The following is a 7,023-nucleotide window of genomic DNA, read 5'->3' on the forward strand; positions in this document are numbered from 1 at the left end:
ATAGATATAGATATACACACACATGTATAGCAGCAAAACCACATAATGTAATAACAAATTAATACAGAAGGCAGCACATTTGATGAAAGTACAACAAGAGTTAGTGATGAGCAACACAACATAATGTAACCACATAATGTAATCACTCTTGCATCTTTATTAAATGCGATCCGACCCTTTCTATTAATAGTACTACTTGTTAGCTTATGAATTTATGAACAGATATTAATGAAGAGAGAATCATGATTTCAATTTTATTTTATATTATTTAGTCTGTTTTGTGTCATTACTCCTATTTAAATAGTTTAGTTTTTTTTTTTTTTTTTTTTTTTTTCTATTTTTTTTCTTTTTCCTTTTTGATCATTTGCAAGAAATTAACACATACCCACTTTGCTCCTTCAGAGTTTAGCTTTCATTGACTAATAAAAATTGATGTTAACGATATTCTAATAAAAATAAGTTATTGTAATTATTTATTTATTTATTATATTTTAATTATATATAATATGTGATTATATTATGTTACAATAATTTTTTTTATTTAACTTTATTTCTTATATTAATAGTATCACTGATCATATGATAATGTGTGCTCTTGGAGAGACCTACATATCTCATTTCAATTTTGTTGTAATTTATCCTATTATACATATATTTGTTTTATTTGGAAGCACCAAATTGATTTGAAATTAGAAAAGATTTAGTTCAAAATTTATACATAATGTATGCGCGCTCTTGGAAAGACCCAGTGAACTACTCACCTATAAGAGAAGTTGTATAAAAGGTTCAATTCTTATTGATAAAAATTAGAATTATAATAGCAAGTGTAGGAAAATATTCTTTTCAATTTCACATCAGGATCGTGAATCATGATCCTGCCTTACAACTGACAAAATTTAATAGACCTTATCAAAACAGCGTAACTTTAAAAAAATATATAAATAAAAATAATTAAAAAGAAAAACCATTACAGAAACCGTATCTCTCCATAGAAATTTACATACAATTACATAAAGTACAGTAGGACAAGAAGGATTAAGGAAATAACATTATGTAAATATTGACTATATTTTATACAATATCTTGATTTCACAAAGCTTCTGATCCTGTTATTGTTGAAAGGGCATTTGACATGAAAGCTCCATGGAAACCATATGGCACTCTACACGGAAGCATAATTTTGGCAACTGGCCCACTTGTAAAGTTCTTTGTATCAATTATATAAACCTGCAACAAATGTTGTAGATCAATATAAATCTAGATTAACATGAAAAGTTAAAAACAACAATATTTGTTGATGATAAGAATGAATTACCTGAGATATACCAGTATCTTCATTCTGAACGAAAGAGATGATCCAACCATCGTCTTCCTTGGAACCTCCACATTTAGGGACAAACATAGCTCCAGAGCAGAAAGTGTTCTTCTCAAATTTATGATATTCAACCTTTATGAAGTTTTCGTGTTGTCTCTTTCCCTGCATCACATATCAAAGTGTTCAGCACAATCAAACATGCAGGAAACATAGTAGAAAAAAAAATTAAAAATGAGCAAGAAATCTATTACCTGATAAAATCTGTGCTCTGGTTCTCCCAAGTAAAGCTTGGCTAGTCCACCATACTTGGCCATGCCTAAACTATCCAATCAACAGACTATTTTAAGTCAAGCAATTCATAATTTAAATTATAAGAGTAATAGGGTTTTTCTCAAAGGTTATTGTTTCTTAATTACCTGAGGCAGAGCTTGCACTAGAGTCAGCAACCTGAGTGTAACCATATTTGTTTTCAACACCCGTAAAATTTTCACTAATCATAGGATATCCATGGAAAATTCGGTTCCGGTGAGATACTTTCCCTTGACCTCTCCATTTAGCATATTTAATCTCCATTCACAACAACGACAAAAGAATAATCCGTCTTTTGTCAAACTGTCATCTTCGTCTCCAACTGAACTTACAGGCTTAAAACCTCTCGAAAACCACTCAAATTTGTTCAAACCAAGATCAGGTCCTGGTATGATTGATCCACGAGCTCTAAATCCCAACACTACAACCTTTTCTTCATCATAAAAACAATTTTCAAAATGTGAATTAATTATTGGTTCGAATTCTTCTATTCAAAGGTATGATGGACTGCTCAAAAAAAGATAATTTGTACTGTGTACTGTTCTTGCCATTTACCTCATCACCATCGTCATAACAGTTGAGAATGTGAAGTACACAACTTGGTTCCACCTCAAACCACTGAACTGATTCTGCATTGCCGTAACGAGGCATTACCCCAATCCTTGCGTACCCTTCCTTATCATACCTCATCAATCTGCATATTAGTGTGAACATTTCAAGCAATATATTGAAACCTTATTTTAAAGTTCTTCTAGAAAGGATTTCAAGAACATGTACTCACGGGCCTCCTTTAATGAGTCGGTTTATGTCTATAGTTAGTGTAAAATCTATGATCACATTATACCTTCCAACCATAAAACCATACTAAATAAGTTGAATTAAAATTGATGGAAATCTCCAGAGGCAAAGACACGGGATTATTAATTTACCTCTGTGTAACACCTATGTCATGGCAAAGGGTACACCTGTTGAATTTGAGATCCACTTTATGTACTAATTTCTTTCCGTCAGCTGAAAAAGAGAGAGGAAATCAAAAGACATTAGAATGTAAACAAGTGTTACAGAGTGGGTCTCTTTGATCTTGTTTGAAAATGTTTCTCTTTCACTAAAACACCATAAGAATATACCTGAAATCACTCCCAATTCAAAGTAAGGTTTCTTCGCATCAACCCCCATTAAGACCATCTCCCCAGTACCTGGAGCTTTCTGCACGTAGAATAGCAAAATCATTAAGTTGTTTGATTTCAAATCAAAGGTACAATATTATTGTATAGCTTACTGAATTAAGTACCTTCGGGTGGGCAGTGAATGGTCGATTCCAAGCTCCATTGACATCCCAATTGCCTAAAGTTTCCAGTGTAAGGATGTCTATCTCTTGAGGCAAATCATTCTCAGCAACTGCGTATAACTTCCCCGAATGCATTAAAACATTGGTGTTGCTAAAGTCTTTGTTTACTTTGACAAATCTTAGCTGAAATATTCCAGAATAAATAATAGAGTATGGAATGTCTTAAATTTCCATTTCTATGTACTTAACTTATCTTTGGTAGAATATAGCATAGCCTGAAACATATATATATATATATATTTAAAATAAATAGCAGGGTTTTTTGTTTTTTGCCAAAACTTGGCAAATGTCGTTAGTCTGTCCAAATTACAGATATTTGGCCAAATATTGTTTCTGCAGACTGCACATTATACTTGTTTAGAATCAAAGACGACTACAGGGTCAAATAAAATATATATATATATATATATATATATGCCATTGTTTAATTCGAATAAGGCTAGACATTATTGGGAGAAACTGCTCACCATATTTAGCAGATGAGCTGACAAAATAGCCAGTGCATCCCCTTCTATTGCTGGAAGAAAAGATGGTTCATTTCTTTGTCTTTCTAACTTGAATGTCTCGGTATGAACATGTTTGTTGTTATAGAAGACAGTCCAGCTTCCACTGCTATCGTTATTAAAATACAAAGCATGAAGCATTCCTTCTCCTTCCACCCAAGTGTGACTTGATCTTCCAAACATAGAAATGGTTGATTTTAGTCCTTCAAAAAGAGGGTTTGCGCCTGCAAATACAGTACAATTCACAAGTTAACATTTTAACTTGCGCTGCAAATTTATAAATAATTTATTGTCATTATTTGGAATTCATAATCAAAAGGGTGGCCTTGTTTACAGCAAAAAATTGGGCATCAACAAATCATGAGATAGAGAGCCATACTAACGGTTCGTGTTCTGTCACCATAACAACAAATTCATTTATATTTTCTAAGTGAATTGAAAAGAACTTTGTCATGATCAAATGGAAAAAAAATCCGACACTTCTTATGTAGGACAAACTTAACCGAAACTTAGAATAATTATATTCCAGCCAATTTGTTTTAAAATAGCAGGTCGGTTTAGAAATTGTATATATCAAAATCGATGTTCGCCCATGTTAATTTATTTATCATCATTTTTTTTAGTTCACCTCCTAGCAAATTCATGTATTTCATTTTTCTATCATTTTTTTATGCTTTCTTTCTGCCTCACGAACAAAGTTGCCTCCCTTTTCATCATTGTGTTCTGTAAATTCAAATAATAACATTCATTTACTGATAATTTTTTGTGATTTATAATAAAAAAATGCCTCCTTGTTTGGCACTTTTACTGCCAACAATTGGGCATCATTAAATGACGAGTTAGAGAGCAACACTAAATCCAAAAGGACTCTGTCATGATAAGATGGAACAAAAGGCCGAAAGAATTGCTTTATAGGTTACACTTATCGTAAAGTTACACTAATTACATTCCAGCCAATTGTAATTTAAATATTTAGCCCACTATATAATGCCACTAGGGGTAGGTTACAATTGCTAGATTTTGTATATATTCAATATCGATGTTAGCTCATGTTAAATTTTTTATTTTATTTTTCCATCAAATGATTAGTTACCTCCTAGTCAATTCATTATATGCCTTCACAATTGTGTTTTCATAACACTTTTCAAACAAGCAATCAAAAAGTAATAATCCAAATAGTTTGAAGATTAAAATTTACCATATCCTACTAGTTATGGAAAATAACAATTTTGCATGTTAAACTATGACGTTTAAAGGATATCATGTACCATTTCTTAAGTAAACACCCTCTGGAAAATCATCTGGAATCCTCCCTTCAATGTTGGTAACAAGAACAGCTTTTCCCAACTCTTCAACCGGAGCAAAGTTACTCTGTAAGTAGGTAGATATGATTAACAACTAATCAATCAAAATTACCTTCTCTTTGTATTTAATTTGCATTAGCATGAAAGATTAGTGCATTACAATGGTACCTGAGATGGGAGCAATGGTTGATCATTGAATTCGAACACCAAATCAGCAAAGGCATCTAACAACGTCACAGATGTGTTCTTAATGATTTCAGAAACACTGATTTGCAGAGGATCTTGCTGCAACTCTTTCATTAATGGCTGCTCATTGTAACCAAAAGTATATCAGGTATGCACTTGTAAAAAAAAATTACATTGTTTTCAGTTTAACATGGCTCTAGTTCCAGTATGTTGCTAGTTTGATAAAGCTAGCTTAATTTATTGTCATTATCAACAAAACAAAACAGAACAAACAAACAAAGAAACAAACGAGAGTGAGAGTGAGAGAGAGAGAATGTGCCACAATGAAGCTAAAATTAAGCAGATAAGATTGAAATTGAACATGAAATGAATTTGTTTTAGCAGACTCTGATAATTTAATTTAGAGAATATGGTTTTACATGTCCAAATATGGCTGTAAAGTAGGCAACTCTAATAATTAAGTTTGGACATTAGCTTATAAAAATCTGCGTACTTGCGTTAGTGAAGATTTAACTTGTTGAAACGTGAATTAAAAGCTACGCATTTTAGTGGGCTTGCATCATACCACAGAGAAAGATATATATATATATATATATATATAAAGAGAGTGAGAGATATAATAACCTTGAAAACAGAGAAGAGAGAGGTCTTGAAGTGATCAACTCTGTGTGAGATGGAGGGCCTCTGGACACAGCAATTCGCATGAAATGCACAAGTCGGAATGGCCATCTCTGTCTCTCTCTCAGAGTGAGGTCTTGAAGTGATCAACTCTGCGTGAGATGGAAGGCTTGTGGACAGAGCAATTCACTTGAAATTCACAAGTTGAAATGTCTCTCTCTCGCCTCTCTCTCTCTCTCATCTGCCGTAACAATTCGTGTGTGTGTAACGGATCGTCTGCCGTAACAATTCGTGTTGTAGTTGTCCTAATCCTATAAAAAAATATACTTTTTATAAGTTTATTACAGTAGTGGTATTGTCATTTGGAGATGCTAATTGACTTTACTTCACAGGTGGATCCTCTGCCGTAACAAAATATATATATATATATATATATATATATAGATATTATTAATAGAGTTAAGTGCAAAGAACCCCTTATTATATACAAAATGTGCAAATGGACCCCAGTAGTTCAAAAAACACCACTATATTTTAGTGTTTAAAATATCTAAAATACCCTTACAACAAAATAAAAAAATTAAAATTAAAATCAATAAAAAAGTAAAATGTCCAAAAAAAACATTCATCACTCCAAATTGCAATTGACTTTTTTTTTCAAACTCGTCAGTGCCATATTCATCTTCAGACTTGAATCTTCAAAATTTCTCCACACCATCCTCTCCGGCTAGAAATTCCAGTCAACCACCACCACCACAACAATGTTACTAAACTGAAATATTAGTAATTTAATCACAATTATTACACATATATAACTAATTTTATATTTTATATACATCTTATATAACACAATTTACATTGTGTGTCTTCATCTCCCTTAACTGGAGTACCACCCCTCTCCACAGTCCCCTCTTTCTCCAGTTGGACCACCACACTCTCTCTCTCTCCAAATCAAGTACTACGTAAAATAAACCACATATACAAAACAAAAAATGAGTAAACTGAATACAAACACAAATTGAGTCTCAATTTCAGACCCATAACAAACGACGCTGCCGCCGCCTGCACGATAGGCGAACTAACCACCCCCATCCCCTTCCGCCAAAACAAGACCATCAAGGTTTCTCTCAACACTATCAATGATGACAAAACCCACCAAAATAATGCTACCTCCAAAACCCACATCAGCGATAACCCACCACCATATGGGTCCTATTCAGATATGACCCAAACGGCGACCATGCCAACCGACCACCATATGCGATTTGTCCACACCCCCGTCGCTACCTTTAAACTCCACTCGCGAAATTGCCAAGCAAGTTACCGATTCCAAACCGGTTCTTGCCTTCATATAAAAATACATACAAATATATATATATATATATATAAAATATTGGAAGCTACCGATGCGTTTTGTTGTGATTTTTGGGTTCTGATTAA

At 33.0% G+C, this 7,023-nt stretch overlaps 1 pseudogene; it reads right to left on the reverse strand.

The window, feature by feature from the left end:
* Positions 1-764: 764 nt before the first annotated feature.
* On the reverse strand, positions 765-5,982 carry LOC132286321 (carotenoid dioxygenase carX-like; annotated as a pseudogene).
* Between the last annotated feature and the right edge of the window lie 1,041 nt (positions 5,983-7,023).

This window comes from Cornus florida, unplaced genomic scaffold (assembly GCF_030987335.1).
Source record: "Cornus florida cultivar Cherokee Brave unplaced genomic scaffold, ASM3098733v1 CherokeeBrave_3.0.0_Hap2_Chr11, whole genome shotgun sequence".
Taxonomy (NCBI): domain Eukaryota; kingdom Viridiplantae; phylum Streptophyta; class Magnoliopsida; order Cornales; family Cornaceae; genus Cornus; species Cornus florida.